Here is a 16,974-nt window from a genome sequence, read left to right on the forward strand (position 1 = left end):
ATATCTCTCTATATCTCTCTATATCTCTCTATATCTCTCTATATCTCTCTATATCTCTCTATATCTCTCTATATCTCTCTATCTATATATATCTCTCTATATCTCTCTATATCTCTCTATATCTCTCTATATCTCTCTATCTATATATATCTCTCTATATCTCTCTATATCTCTCTATCTATATATATCTCTCTATATCTCTCTATATCTCTCTATCTCTCTCTATATCTCTCTCTATCTATATATATCTCTCTATATCTCTCTATATCTCTCTATATCTCTCTATCTATATATATCTCTCTATATCTCTCTATATCTCTCTCTATATCTCTCTATCTCTCTCTATATCTCTCTCTATCTATATATATCTCTCTATATCTCTCTATATCTCTCTATATCTCTCTATCTATATATATCTCTCTCTATCTCTCTCTATCTATATATATCTCTCTCTATCTCTCTCTATCTATATATATCTCTCTCTATCTCTCTCTATCTATATATATCTCTCTCTATCTCTCTCTATCTATATATATCTCTCTCTATCTCTCTCTATCTATATATATCTCTCTCTATCTCTCTCTATCTATATATATCTCTCTCTATCTCTCTCTATCTATATATATCTCTCTCTATCTATATATATCTCTCTCTATCTATATATATCTCTCTCTATCTATATATATCTCTCTCTATCTATATATATCTCTCTCTATCTATATATATATATCTCTATATATATATATATCTCTCTCTATCTATATATATCTCTCTCTATCTATATATATCTCTCTCTATCTATATATATCTCTCTCTATCTATATATATCTCTCTCTATCTATATATATCTCTCTCTATCTATATATATATATCTCTATATATATATATATCTCTCTATATATATATATATATATATATCTCTATATATATATATATCTCTATATATATATATCTCTATATATATATCTCTATATATATATATCTCTATATATATATATCTCTATATATATATATCTCTATATATATATATCTCTATCTATATATATATATATATATATCTCTATATCTACCGGGCCTTGGACATGTCTAGCTAAAATTTACCGGGCCTTGAGCTCACTTTGGTTGAGAACCACTGTACTAGACAATTATATCAGACTGTTTAAAAGTCACTCATAGCATAATGTGCAAAATTTCTGCAAATGGTAAATACATAATAAAATAGATACAATTGATAAAAATATGTTAATTCATCAACAATACAAAAAATAGAAAAATAAAATTAGGTGCAAGTAAAGTCTTTCAATCTTGATAACTTGTGCCAGAAAAAGGGGGTATATTCTCTCCCCCTATCAGATGTGCACTTACTTGGTATAACCTCAATCAATATGAGGTAAGTATAAAGTGTTATCAGGCACTCCCAGAGTATGGATAATGGAATAGGTGGATTTTTTTGAATCCTCAGGTCACACAGCAGGCAGGAACTTCCGGTATCGCCATCAATTTTGCCAATGTCAAGGCAAACTATGCTCTAATATATTTCAAAATGTGATGCCTTTAAAGGGACAGTCTACCATTGAATTGTTATTGTTTTAAAAGATATCTATCCCTTTATTACCCATTCCCCAGTTTTGCATAACCAACACAGTTATATTAATATACTTTTTACCTCTGATTACCTTGTATCTAGGAACCTTCTTCCAGCCCCCTGATCACATGACTGTGACTGTTTATTATCTATTGTCTTAAATGTAGCATTGTTTTGTGCTAAATCTTAAATAACCCCCTGTACCTGAACACAGTGTTATCTATATGGCCCATGTGTACTTTCTGTCACTTTGTGTTGAAAAGAGATTTAAAAAGCCTGTGATAAGAGGCAGCCCTCAAAGGATTAGAAATTAGCATATGAGCCTACCTATGTTTAGTTTAAAGTAAGAATACCAAGAGAAAAAAGCAAATTTGATGATAAAAGTAAATTGGAAAGTTGATTAAAATTAAAAGTCCTATCTGAATAATGAAAGTTTAATTTATACTTGACTGTCCCTTTAAAATCAGGTGGATAATATACAATCACATTTGGTATAGCACTGTAATGTAGTGCGTTTAATAAACACTTGTTTTAAAGTTTCCTGCTACCTTTTTATATATTTTTTTTATATATGTTTTTTTATTTTTACTGAGTGGCCTTCTTCCACCACTGGATGTTTTTTAGCAAGGAGATATTTTTACACTCCTATTTACTGCGAGTGAAGAGGCACCTTGAAGGTTTGTGCTTTTTGCATCTAGAAGAGAGTTTTACCGGACAACTCTGAGGATCCGGTTTGCACTACATTACAGTGCTATACCAAATAGCTCACTACGAGTGAAGAGGCACCTTGAAGTATTAAAGTCCTGTGTTTCTTACACCCAGAGGAGAGTTTTACCGGACAACTCTGAGGATCCGGTCTGTTCAGTCTTCACTACGTTACAGTGCTATACCAAATGTGAGTGTATATTATCCACCTCCTGTGTTTTGATATATCTGGCAGAATTACGCTATGTGGCGCTTTCTCCATCTTTTTTTAAAAATAAAAAAGACTCTATTTTTGTTTTAAATATAGTGATAGCAAAAATGCTAAAAATACTCCAGTCTTTTGTAGCCACCAATCGGCAAGCACTACCAATGTGCTAAACCAAAAATGGACTTCCTCCAATCATGGCGTGGCCTCAGGCAATGTTTGCTTTGGGGGGGGGGGGGGGGGGGGGGGGGGGAGCCGTTATTGGAGGAAGCTGTATTCGTCATTTCTGATGTAAGAAGAAAGGACTTGGGGGGAATAAAAAGTATTTTTAAAAACGGCTGCTATGTAAACTTTCATGAATGAAAGTGCCCCTGTTTTTAATAGTGTTTTTAAAAACAGGGCTTTCATTAGTAAAAATGTACATTTACTTTAATTGTTAAAAACAAGAGTAAACTTCACAATAAAATATGCTCAGTGCAAGCAACCAGTCTGTACCCATAAATTCACTGCCTGATAATAACATGGTTATCCCTGAGTCTTTTAAACTGACAGACCTTTTAGTGTATTTTACTTAAAGGAACACAATACCTAAATGTTGAAACACTTGAAAGTGATGCAGCATAGCTGTAAATAGCTGACTAGAAAATATCACCTGAACATCTCTATGTAAAAAAAGGATGATATTTTACCTCAAAATGTCCAAAGCATTGACACCTAAAGAGACTTTAAAGGGACATTTTTTTTTTTTCATTCTTAATTCAGATAGAGCAAGTGATTTAAAACAACTTTCCAATTTACTTTATCTAATTTGTTTTGTTCTCTTGATATTATTATTATTATTATTATTATTATTATTATATATATATATATATATATATATATATATATATATTTCTCTTGTAAGGTGTATGCAGTCCACGGATCATCCATTACTTGTGGGATATTCTCATTCCCAACAGGAAGTTGCAAGAGGACACCCACAGCAGAGCTGTAATATAGCTCCTCCCCTAACTGTCATAGCCAGTCATTCTCTTGCAACTCTCAACAAGCAAGGACGTTGTAGGAGAGAGTGGTTAAATATAGCTAGTTTATTTTCTTCAATCAAAAGTTTGTTATTTTTAAATAGTACCGGAGTTGTGCTATTTTATCTCAGGCAGTAAATAGAAGAAGACCTTTGCAGGTTGTAACTAAGATCCATTGCTGTTCTCACATATGTCTGAGGGGATTACACAGATGAGGTAAAACTTCAGCGAGAGAATGGCATGCAGTTTATTCTGCTATCAGGTATGTGCAGTTATAATTTTTTCTAGAGATGGAAAACACTAGAAAATGCTGCTGATACCGGATTAATGTAAGTTAAGCCTGAATACAGTGATTTAATAACGACTGGTATCATGCTTACTCTCAGGGGTAATACCCTTATGATATTTACAATATAAAACGTTTGCTGGCATGTTTAATCGTTTTTATATATGCTTTGGTGATTAAAACTGTATTGGGGCCTAGTTTTTTCCACATGGCTGGCTTAAATTTTGACTAGAAACAATTTCCACTGTTGTAGTATAAAAGTTACAGTTGGTGCAGTTAAAATTACAAACTGTGACATCCAGCTTCCCTCAAAGGCCCTCTGAATGCTATAGGACATCTCTAAAGGGCCCAAAGGCTTTCCAAAGTCGTTTATTGGGGAAGGTAGGGCCACAGCTTGCTGTAGCAGTTGGTTGTGACTGTTAAAAAACGTCTATTTTGTTTTTTTTTTATCCGTTTTTTGAACTGAGGGGTTAATCATCCATTTGCAAGTGGGTGCAATGCTCTATTAGCCTATTATACACACTGTAAAAAAATTCGTTTGATTTACTGCATTTTTTCACTGTTTTTCAAATTCTGACAAAATTTGTTTCTCTTAAAGGCACAGTACCGTTTTTTATATTTGCTTGTTAACTTGATTTAAAGTGTTTTCCAAGCTTGCTAGTCTCATTGCTAATCTGTATAAACATGTCTGACATAGAAGAAACTCCTTGTTTATTATGTTTAAAAGCCATGGTGGAACCCCCTATTAGAATGTGTACCAAATGTACTGATTTCATTTTATGCAATAAAGATAATTTTCTGTCTTTAAAAAATTTATCACCAGAGGAATCTGACGAGGGGGAAGTTATGCCGACTAACTTTCCCCACGTGTCAGACCCTTTGACTCCCGTTTAAGGGACTCACGCTCAAATGGCGCCAAATACATCTAGGGCGCCCATAGCGTTTACTTTACAAGACATGGCGGCAGTCATGGATAATACACTGTCAGCGGTATTAGCCAGACTACCTGAACTTAGAGGTAAGCGAGATAGCTCTGGGGTGAGACAAAATGCAGAGCATACTGACGCTTTAAGAACCATGTCTGATACTGCCTCACAATATGCAGAAGCTGAGGAAAGAGAGCTTCATTCAGTGGGTGATGTTAATGACTCAGGAAAGATACCTGATTCTAATATTTCTACATTTAAATTTAAGCTTGAACACCTCCGCGTGTTGCTTAGGGAGGTTTTAGCTGCTCTGAATGACTGTGATACCATTGCAGTGCCAGAGAAATTGTGTAGACTGGATAAATACTTTGCAGTGCCGGTGTGTACTGATGTTTTTCCAAATACCTAAAAGGTTTGCAGAAATTATTAATAAGGAATGGGATAGACCAGGTGTGCCGTTCTCTTCCCCTCCTATTTTTAGAAAAATGTTTCCAATAGACGCCACCACACGGGACTTATGGCAGACAGTCCCTAAGGTGGAGGGAGCAGTTTCTACTCTAGTAAAGCGTACTACTATCCCTGTCGAGGACAGTTGTGCTTTTTTTTTTTAGATCCAATGGATAAAAAATTAGAGGTTACCTTAAGAAAATATTTATTCAACACGGTTTTATCCTGCAGCCCCTTGCATGCATTGCACCCGTCACTGCTGCTGCGGCGTACTGGTTTGAGTCTCTGGAAGAGGCTTTGCAGGTAGCGACTCCATTGGATGACATACTTGGCAAACTTAGAGCACTTAAGCTAGTCAATTCTTTTATTCTGATGCCATTGTTCATTTGACTAAACTAACGGCTAAGAATTCTGGTTTTGCTATACAGGTGCACAGAGCGCTATGGCTTAGATCATGGTCAGCTGACGTGACTTCAAAATCTAAGCTACTTAATATTCCCTTCAAGGGGCAGACCCTATTCGGGCCTGGTTGAAGGAGATTATTGCTGATATCACTGGAGAAAAAGGTCATGCCCTTCCTCAGGACAGGTCCAAATCTAGGACCAAACAGTCTAATTTTCGTGCCTTTCAAAACTTCAAGGCAGGTGCGGCATCAACTTCCTCTAATAATAAACAAGAGGGAACTTTTGCTCAATCCAAGACGGTCTGGAGACCAAACCTGACCTGGAAAAAAGGTAAGCAGGTAAAAAAGCCTGCTGCTGCCTCTAAGACAGCATGAAGGAATGGCCCCCCTATCCGGGAACGGATCTAGTAGTGGGCAAGAGATGTTCAGGATCCCTGGGCGTTGGAAATTATATCCCAGGGATATCTTCTGGACTTCAAAGCTTCCCCCCAAAAGGTAGATTTCACAATTATCTGCACACCAGATAAAGAGAGAGGCATTCTTACACTGTGTACGAGACCTCCTAGTTATGGGAGTGATCCATCCAGTTCCAAAGGAGGAACAGGGACAGGGTTTTTACTCAAATCTGTTTGTGGTTCCCAAAAAAGAGGGAACCTTCAGACCAATTTTGGATCTAAAGATCTTAAACAAATTCCTCAAAGTTCCGTCGTTCAAGATGGAAACTATTCGTACCATCCTACCACTGATCCAGGAGGGTCAATATATGACTACAGTGGATCTAAAGGATGCTTATCTTCACATTCCGATACACAAAGATCATCATCGGTTTCTCAGGTTTGACTTTCAAGACAGGCATTAGCAGTTGTAGCTCTTCCCTTGGGATTAGCTACAGCCCCAAGAATCTTTACAAAGGTTCTAGGGTCGCTTATGGCAGTCCTAAGGCCGCGGGGCATAGCAGTAGCCCCTTATTTAGACGACATCCTGATACAGGCGTCAAACTTCCAAATTGCCAAGTCTCATACGGACGTAGTACTGGCATTTCTGTGGTCGCATAGGTGGAAAGTGAACGAGGAAAAGAGTTCTCTATCCCCACTCACAAGAGTTTCCTTTCTAGGGACTCTGATAGATTCTGTAGAAATGAAAATTCACCTGACGGAGTCCAGGTTATCAAAGCTTCTAAATTCCTGCCGGGTTCTTCATTCCATTCTGCGCCCTTCGGTGGTTCAGTGTATGGAAGTAATCGGCTTAATGGTAGCGGCAATGGACATAGTGCCGTTTGCACGCTTACATCTCAGACCGCTGCAACTATGCATGCTCAGTCAGTGGAATGGGGATTACACAGATTTTGTCCCCTCTACTAAATCTGGATCAGGAAACCAGAGATTCTCTTCTCTGGTGGTTATCTCGGGTCAATCTGTCCAAGGGTATGACCTTTCGCAGACCAGATTGGACAATTGTTACGACAGATGCCAGCCTTCTAGGTTGGGGTGCAGTCTGGAACTCCCTGAAGGCTCAGGGATCGTGGACTCAGGAGGAGTCTCTCTTTCCATTAAATATTCTGGAACTAAGAGCGATATTCAAGGCTCTTCAGGCTTGGCCTCAGTTAGCAACTCTGAGGTACATCAGATTTCAGTCGGACAACATCACGACTGTAGCTTACATCAACCATCAAGGGGGAACGAGAAGTTCCCTAGAGATGTTAGAAGTTTCAAAAATAATTCGCTGGGCAGACATTCACTCTTTCCACCTATCAGCTATCCATATCCCAGGTGTAGAGCACTGGGAGGCAGATTTTCTAAGTCGTCAGACTTTTCATCCGGGAGAGTGGGAACTCTATCCGGAGGTATTTGCACAACTGATTCATCGTTGGGGCAAACCAGAACTGGATCTCATGGCGTCTCGCCAGAACGCCAAGCTTCCGTGTTACGGATCCAGGTCCAGGGATCCCAAGGCGACACTGATAGATGCTCTAGCAGCGCCCTGGTCTTTCAACCTGGCTTATGTGTTTCCACCGTTTCCTCTGCTCCCTCGACTGATTGCCAAGATCAAGCCGGAGAGAGCATCAGTGATTCTGATAGCACCTGCGTGGCCACGCAGGACCTGGTGGACAGATCTAGTGGACATGTCATCCTTTCCACCATGGTCTCTGCCTCTGACACAGGACCTTCTACTTCAGGGTCCTTTCAACCATCCAAATCTAATTTCTCTGAGGCTGACTGCCTGGAGATTGAACGCTTGATTTTATCAAAGCGTGGCTTCTCCGAGTCAGTTATTGATACCTTAAGACAGGCACGAAAGCCTGTCACCAGGAAAATTTACCATAAGGTATGGCGTAGATATCTTTATTGGTGTGAATCCAAGGGTTACTCATGGAGTAAGGTCAGGATTGCTAGGATATTATCTTTTCTCCAAGAAGGTTTGGAAAAAGGATTGTCAGCTAGTTAAGCGTCTGGCAGATGTTCCAGACGTTCAGGCATTTTGTCAGGCTTTAGTTAGAATCAAGCCTGTGTTTAAACCTGTTGCTCCACCATGGAGCTTAAACTTGGTTCTTAAGGTTCTTCAAGGAGTTCCGTTTGAACCTCTTCATTCCATAGATATCAAGCTTTTATCTTGGAAAGTTCTTTTTTTGGTAGCTATTTCCTCGGCTCGTAGAGTCTCTGAGCTATCTGCCTTACAATGTGATTCTCCTTATCTGATTTTTCATACGGATAAGGTAGTCCTGCGTACCAAACCTGGGTTCTTAACTAAGGTGGTATCTAACAAGAATATCAATCAAGAGATTGTTGTTCCATCCTTGTGTTACACAATCTGGACGTGGTCCGTGCTTTAAAGTTTTACTTACAAGCTACTAAAGATTTTCGTCAAACATCTGCTTTGTTTGTTGTCTACTCTGGACAGAGGAGAGGTCAAAAGGCTTCGGCAACCTCTTTTTCTTTTTGACTAAGAAGCTTAATCCGCTTAGCCTATGAGACTGCTGGACAGCCTGAAAGGATTACAGCTCATTCCACTAGAGCTGTGGCTTCCACTTGGGCCTTTAAAAATGAGGCTTCTTTTGATCAGATTTGCAAGGCGACGACTTGGTCTTCGCTTCATATTTTTTCAAAATTTTACAAATTTGATACTTTTGCTTCTTCGGAGGCTATATTTGGGAGAGAGGTTTTACGGGCAGTTGTTCCTGCCTTGTCCCTCCCTTCATCCGTGTACTTTAGCTTTGGTATTGGTATCCCACAAGTAATGGATGATCCGTGGACTGGATACACCTTACAAGAGAAAACACAATTTATGCTTACCTGATAAATTTATTTCTCTTGTGGTGTATCCAGTCCACGGCCCGCCCTGTCATTTTAAGGCAGGTAATTTTTAAATTTAAACTACAGTAACCACTGCACCCTATGGTTCCTCCTTTCTCGGCTTGTTTTTCGGTCGAATGACTGGCTATGACAGTTAGGGGAGGAGCTATATTACAGCTCTGCTGTGGGTGTCCTCTTGCAACTTCCTGTTGGGAATGAGAATATCCCACAAGTAATGGATGATCCGTGGACTGGATACACCACAAGAGAAATAAATTTATCAGGTAAGCATAAATTGTGTTATATTTTTCAGAGGTTGATCGAAGAGGATGGGATGGGGAATATTTCACAATGAGAGAGGAAATATAGTTGGGGGTTAGACTGTTGAGTGCTTTGTAAGTTAGGGTTAATACTTTAAATTGTATTCTGGAGTGTATGGGGAGCCTGTGTAGAGACTGGCAGGGCGGAGCAGCTGATGTAGATCGGCGACTTAGGTGGATGAGTCTAGCAGAAGCATTCATAATAGATTGGAGGGAGGAGAGGCGGTGTTTTGGAAGGCCATTTAGGAGTAGATTGCAATAATCAATGAAGGAATGAATAAGTATTTTTGTAGTTTTTTGAGAAAGGAAGGGACAAATTCTGGAAATGTTGCGTAGGTGTGAACGGCAGGATTTGGTAAGCGCTTGTATATGTGGGTTGAATGTGAGTTCTGAGTCTAGTGTGACCCCAAGACAGCTGGTCTGGGGTGAGGTGTTGAGAATAGAGTCTCCAACCGTCAGAGAAATATCAGGTGTTGGATGTCTCGAAGATGGGGGGATAAGAAGCAGCTCAGTTTTGGACAGATTGAGTTGGAGGTAGTGTGAAGACATTGCAGAGAGGCAGTCAGAAATCTGGTTGAGTAAAGAGGGAGAGATATCAGGAAAGATATATTTGGGTATCATCAGCATATAAGTAGTACTGGAATCCAAAGGAGGCTATAAGTTTTCACAGGCAGGATGTATAGAGAGAGAAAAGCAAGGGGCCCAAGATAGAGCCTTGCGGTACTCCAACTGAGAGAGGCATAGGATCACAAGATATGTTGTTAAAGGAAACTGAAAACAAGCGGTTTGACAGATATGATGCAAACCAGGAGAGGGCTGTGTCTTGGATGCCAAATGAATGTAGTATTTTTAGTAGGAGAGGATGGTCAACTGTGTCAAAAGCTGCGGACAGGCCAAAAAGAATTGTTAAGGAGTAATGGCCTTTTGCTTTAGCTGATAACAGGTCATTTGTTACTTTAGCAAGAGCGGTTTCTGTTGAGTGTTTAGGGCAGAAACCAGATTGTAGTGAATCAAGCAAGGAGTTAGTTGTGAGAAATTGAGTTTGCCGATTATAGACTAGTCGTTCCAATAATTTTGAAGCAAAGGGAAGTAAGGAGACCGGTCGATAGTTAAAAGGCGAGGAGGGGTCAAGCGAGGGCTTTTTTAGGATTGGTATGATTGACGCATGCATGAATGTGTCAGGAGATGTGCCAGCGGTGAGAGATTGGTTAAAGAGATGAGTTAGGGTAGGGGTTAGTGAAGCAGAGAGAGAGGGAATAAGTCGTGAAGGAATAGGGTCAAGTGGGCAGGTTGTGAAATGAGCCAAGGATAGGAGTGCAGAGACTTCTTCCTCTGTTACAGGAGAAAAATAGCACAGATTTTTGTTAATAGAAGGGGTGGGTAGGATTGCTGGGTTTGAGGGGTGTGAGGTGCAGGTCTCTTTTTCTAATGGTGTCAATTTTATTTTTGAAGTGATCAGCAATAATCTGAGCAGTGATGTTGGTAGTGGGCGGGGGGGGGGCAGGCAGATGTAGAAGGGAGTTAAAGGTTGAGAACAGCTTTCTGGGGTTGGATGCGTGAGATGACACAATGGAGGAGAAATAGACTTGTTTAGCCAGGCTGAGCACAGAGTTGTAGGACTTAAGGGTGAATTTATAATGCTGGAAATCAGCACAGGTGCATGATTTCCTCCACTGCCGTTCAGCAGCCCGTGAGCATCGCTAAATATATCTGGTCTGTTTAGTGTGCCATGGTTGCCCTCGAGTGATTGATGTACGTCGAAGAGTGGAGGGTGCAGTTTTGTCTACTGGTGTAGAGTCACGAGGTTTGAACAAGAGATTGATGAAATGTCAGAGAGCAGAGGTCTCAGTTGAGTGGAAAAGTCTGTGAGATCCAAGTCATTTAAATTCCTGTAAGGTAGAAGTTTTTTGGGGGCTTGCAAAGATGTAGCAGGTAAAGTAAGAGAGAAAGTTAGTAGATGGTGGTCAGAGAGAGGAAAGGGGAGGTTAAGGGAGTTGGAAACAGCACAGAGATTTGTGAAGACAAGGTCTATGGAGTTGCCTTTGCAGTGTGTTGGAGATGTTGTCCATTGGGACAGGCCTAAAGAGGTGGTAAGGGATAGAAGTTTAGAGGCAGCAGGCAAAATTAAAAGTTAAAATTTAAAAGTTTTTATGCCAGCAGCATAATTACTGCTAAGTCACATTCATCTTTAGAGTGCTTCAGGACTGGAATGGTGGGGCTTCTCTCCCTAGGATGCAACTTCAGGAACACTGAGGATATCGCACTATTGCTAGTTTGGTTCTTCTGAAATCTACACAAAGACAAATGAAACACTGAATGGAGGATACTCATGAGAGAGAATCAAATTCAGCAGCGTGTATTGAATCTTCATATTGAAGACCTAACATTCAAACAGAGGAAACAGTCGCAATCCGATAACATAATGATTTAAAAGTACAGCTACAACATAAATAGCTCAGGTTTAGGTTAATTTAAAGTAATCTTTTTAATCATTTTTTATTGGGCTGTGACCTCTGTTTGGATGTTAATTCTTCAATAGGAAGTTTTCAATAAACGCTGCTGAAATTGATCTCTCTCGTGAGTATCCTCCATTTAGTGTTTTATCTAATGCCATAAATTTATGCTAAAAAAAGAAAACACAGCAAATTAAAATAAGTAGATAACCATAGGAGCCTATAATTATTTAATATAAAATATTAAAACAGAAATTACAGCTCACAAAAGACCTATAAAAAGGATAAAACATTATAGTCTCTCTTCAGAAAATTAAAAAACTCAATGAAGGTAGCTCTATACCACATAGAGGCACACAGTCCCTATTATTTGTATTGAATCAATATTGTGTGATTTGGTCACATGAAATTCATAAACAAATAGACTTGTAACATAAAAGCACCTAATACAGACAAGCTGTTAACACTGGCAGCCGCAAAGCTGACTGGTCTCCTTGTTGCTTCAAAAATGTTCCAGTTGTTCCGTGCAAAATAAAATACCTCCAAGAAGTGGATAGTTGGCAGCAACCAGCCGACTTAACACATAGATAACGGGAAAGCAGGTCCTGAAGTCAGTGGCGTCACTGGGGGGGGCGGGCCGCACCCGGGTGACACCCTCCAGGGGGTGACACCAAAAAAAAAAAAAAAAAATTTTTTTTTTTTTTTTTTTTAAATTTTATTGAAATTCAAAGAAATACAATGTTGAGATGCATAGATTATTTTATTAGAGGCTGGCATTTGTGAACATTAGTGGGACTGGGGAAGTTGTAGACACACAATTTTTTTGCCCCTTGAGCCAGTGCTGCAATTTCAACAAATAGTTTTCCCGGCAGCTTTTGCTTGTTTGTACTTTGCTCCTCCCCTGCCCTATTTCACTATGAATGTTGTGGGTGTGCCGTGGGGCTTGCAAAGTTGCGCTGCTAGCCTAAACCTGCCTGCCTATCTGTGCTCACTGCTCAGTGACATGCGGCTCAGGGCTGTGCACTGACAGACTTGGAACAGAGTCAGAGAGCAGAATTTTCATAGTTTGCGTGCCTAAACCTTTTCTTCAGTGATTTATTTTAGAGTGCTCTGTTTATCTTTCATTTGATGTTCTGCTGAGCCAGGGAGCAGCTCTAGGCATGAGCTTCCTAATTAATGCAGTGCAGTTTACATATTTTGTATGTGTGTGTCTGAGTTTTTGTGTGTCTCAGTGTTTTTGTGTGTGTGTTTTTGTGTGTGTGTCTGAGTGTGTTTCCAAGTGTTTGTGTGTGCATCTGAGTATGTTTTTAAGTGTGTCTGAGTGTTTGTATGTGTGTTTGCCTTTGTTTTTGTGTGTGTCTGCTTTCTGGGGGGGGGGGGGTGACACCATGACTTACCGCACCGGGTGACACCAACCCTAGTGACGCCACTGCCTGAAGTGCACCAATTACAACAAGGTATAAAGAAAACCTTTTCAGGAAAAAAAAATGCCTGTAAAAAATAAATAAAACACAAACCACTTATTTTTTTTTTATTTTTTTTTAAGGATATTCTGCTGCTCTGTGTATTTCAGTTGTTCAGAGCAGAACTTGTTTTGAAGTTAATTACTGTATCCAACCATATCCCAAATCCCTGTTCTCAAATTTTGCCTATCCCATCTTCCAAATCTGCCTCTTTACAAACCAGAAGTGAAATTTAATCTTATTAGGAATGAACGTTCCTCCCAGTACACTAATATCATCCTCTCTTAAAATCAGATCACAAAGACCCAAGCTCTAAACACACCCACATACCCATAGATTTGTTACAGATTATAAACTACTAGTCCTAAAGCCTGTGTACACGGGCCAATTTTTTTTAAGTACCCGCAGTTCCAACCCTTGCTACCCTCTCTCTCCCCCCTCTCTCTCTTTTGCTCTCTCTCCCCCCTCTCTCTCTTTGCGCTCTCTCCCCCTCTCTCTCTTTTGCGCTCTCTCCCCCCTCTTTCTCTTTTGCGCTCTCTCCCCCCTCTCTCTCTTTTGCTCTCTCTTTTTCTCTCTCTCCCCCCCCTCTCTCTCTTTTGCTCTCTCTCCCCCCTCTCTCTTTTGCTCTCTCTCCCCCCTCTCTCTCTTTTGCTCTCTCTCTCCCCCCTCTCTCTTTTGCTCTCTCTCTCCCCCCTCTCTCTTTTGCGCGCTCTCTCTCTCTCTCTCTCTCCCCCTCTCTTTAGCGCGCTCTCTCTCTCTCTCCCCCTCCCTCTTTAGCGCGCTCTCTCTCTCTCTCCCCCTCTCTTTTAGCGCGCTCTCTGCTCTCTCCCCCCTCTCTTTAGCGCGCTCTCTCTCTCTCCCCCTCTCTTTAGCGCGCTCTCTCTCTCTCCCCCTCTCTTTAGCGCGCTCTCTCTCTCTCCCCCTCTCTTTAGCGCGCTCTCTCTCTCTCTCTCCCCCCTCTCTTTAGCGCGCTCTCTCTCTCTCTCTCCCCCTCTCTTTAGGCGCGCTCTCTCTCTCTCTCTCTCTCACCCTCTCTTTAGCGCGCTCTCTCTCTCTCTCCCCCTCTCTTTAGCGCGCTCTCTCTCTCTCTCTCCCCCTCTCTTTAGCGCGCTCTCTCTCTCTCTCTCTCCCCCTCTCTTTAGCGCGCTCTCTCTCTCTCTCTCCCCCTCTCTTTAGCGCGCTCTCTCTCTCTCTCTCCCCCTCTCTTTAGCGCGCTCTCTCTCTCTCTCCCCCTCTCTTTAGCGCGCTCTCTCTCTCTCTCCCCCCCTCTCTTTAGCGCGCTCTCTCTCTCTCTCCCCCTCTCTTTAGCGCGCTCTCTCTCTCTCTCCCCCCTCTCTTTAGCGCGCTCTCTCTCTCCCCCTCTCTTTAGCGCGCTCTCTCTCTCTCCCCCCTCTCTTTAGCGCGCTCTCTCTCTCTCTCCCCCTCTCTTTATCCCCCTCTTCTGCTCTCTCTATCCCTCCTCTTTTAGTCTTTTATAGTTTTCTATCTCTCACGGCGCATCTGGCCCCGTCCGCGTCATGTCTGGCAACGCCCACTCCACGCCAGATGCCAGGTGAGGTAGGCCAGTCTCTACTGCGCATGACATCTTCGGACAAACGCACTTGGCCTTTTATTATATAGGATTTGCCATCTTATCCTCTTGACTATACTACCGGCCCCCTACACATATTTAGCTCTGTTTCTTCCTTCAACTACTACTACACAGAAGATACATTTACTATTAATGTCTTCCCAAGAACAAGGCCCCTTCATCCATTAAACATGAGTTAGTTATAGCATTAAAAATCTTCACTGGGGGGAGAGGTAATTTATTTGAAATCTGCCTTCTATTCTTGGACCACATACTCATCTACGCCTGGGACTATTAAAATCTGTTTCATGGTAACTTATTCTGCAGATTGAGCTGTATTTATACTGTATATTCATAACTCGTGCTAACACAGACCTGTTTGCAACCTGTAGGCTGCAATGAGGTGGCTCACATAAGTATGCACAGCTATTGGCGTCCGGCTAGTGAGGGAAAAGTAGTTGATGGAGCATACTGAGAGTGGGCAGACAACAGAGGAGACGCAGCCTGTTATGCAAGGGAGAAGGGTGATCTTGGTGGGGATGGCAAATGTGCTAATACTAGACCTACTCACAGATCTCCACCTTTACAACCTGCTCGGGTGCTCCAATACTTCAGAGCTTTCTAACACCCTACAGCTACCATAAGTCTCATCTTTGCTTTAATGGAGAGATGGGTATGTAATGTCCCCCTGTGCCTAGCTGTTGTGTGGTATTACTAGGCTGACAGTATGGGGTCTGCACTGCATATTAAGCTCCCATTAAAGCTTGAATTCAGATTGTTACAATGCATTATGTAGGGAAATTATTTATTTGTTAATACCACTGATTCATTGCAATTATTGATGTGATATTCACGGTTTGCCAGGATACTTGAAGAGCCCCTGGGGGTAGGGTTATGTGACAGCCTTGCGGACTTAATATACTAGTCACACTCTGCAGACCTTAAAGGGACAGTTTACTCAAAAAATGTATCCCCTTTAATTTGGTCCTAATGATCCACTTTACCTGCTGGAGTGTATTCAATGATTTACAAGTATTTCCATTACCCTTATATTGGCATTTTAAATAGTTTATTTAGCCTGTGGTATCCCCACCCATCCTGAAAGTTTTTGGCTTTGAGGCCAAGCTGTGTTAACACAGCGAGTAGAAGAGATTACACTCCCAGTGGGTTATAGAAGAGATAAGGTAATAAAATGTTAATTTTCCATTGTTCTCTCCAAGTACTGGTGATTGATTTATGGACAGATATAAGATAAAGAAGCAGGCATATGTACACAATGTGATAAAGTAATGAGATCTGATTACACCTACAAGCTCAACCCATTTTATTAGGTTGTGGCTTCAAAACATGAAATCAGCTAATTCATATACACAAATAAACCTTAAAAAAGCAAATCTCAATCATTTATACTCTGCAGCTGATAAATAAACTAATTGGAAACACATTAAGGGAAAAACAAGTTCATAGTATACTGTCCCTTTAAAGGATAAAAATACTGTATATAGACATTTAGCTAAAATACTCTCTCCCTATAGATGCATGGGACATAAATCTAATGACCTAATTTAACGTTATATATACTACCCTATTCATGTGGTAGGAATCACCTTGTTAATTGTCAGGACATAATTTACTCTAATGTGGTTGCATTATTGGGTTGTTTGCAATTTATGAGGGAATGTATTAGCTACCGCCTTGGCTTAATATCTCTTCTTCTGCAGGACATTAGTTAATTTGCATAGAATATTGGTTCATTTCTGTGTACAATACATGTTACAAGTATCTATAAATATATTATAAAATGTCTATATATTTAAAGGGATAGTAAACACCAAAAATGTTATTGTTTAAAAGAAATAAAAAATCCCTTTATTTACCATTCCCCAGTTTAGCATAACCAACAGTTATAGAAAATATACTTTGTAGCTCTGTAATTACCTTTTATCTGAGCTTCTGCTTATTGCCTCCTTATCTCAGATCTTTTACAGACCAGCATTTCAGGCAATTAGTGCTGACTCTTTAATAACTTCACGTGCATTAGCACAGTGTTATCTATATGAAAACACATGAACTAACGCCCGCTAGATGTGAAAAAACTGTCAAATGCATTCAAATTAGAGGTGACCTTTAAGGGCTTAGAAATTGGTATATGAGCCAACCTAGATTTAGCTTTCAACTAAGAATAACAAGAGAACAAAGCAAATTTGATGATAAAAGTAAATTAGAAAGTTGTTTAAAATGACATGCCTTATCTGAATCATGAAAATGTAATTTGAAATGTACTATTCCTTTAACTTCT

At 40.3% G+C, this 16,974-nt stretch overlaps 1 protein-coding gene across 1 annotated transcript in view; it reads left to right on the plus strand.

The window, feature by feature from the left end:
• Positions 1-16,974, plus strand: part of LOC128645246 (ras guanine nucleotide exchange factor F) — a 137,290-nt gene that overhangs the window by 15,784 nt on the left and 104,532 nt on the right. The gene's annotated exons all lie outside the window — the stretch shown is intronic.

Source organism: Bombina bombina, chromosome 1, assembly GCF_027579735.1.
Source record: "Bombina bombina isolate aBomBom1 chromosome 1, aBomBom1.pri, whole genome shotgun sequence".
Classification (NCBI taxonomy): Eukaryota; Metazoa; Chordata; class Amphibia; order Anura; family Bombinatoridae; genus Bombina; species Bombina bombina.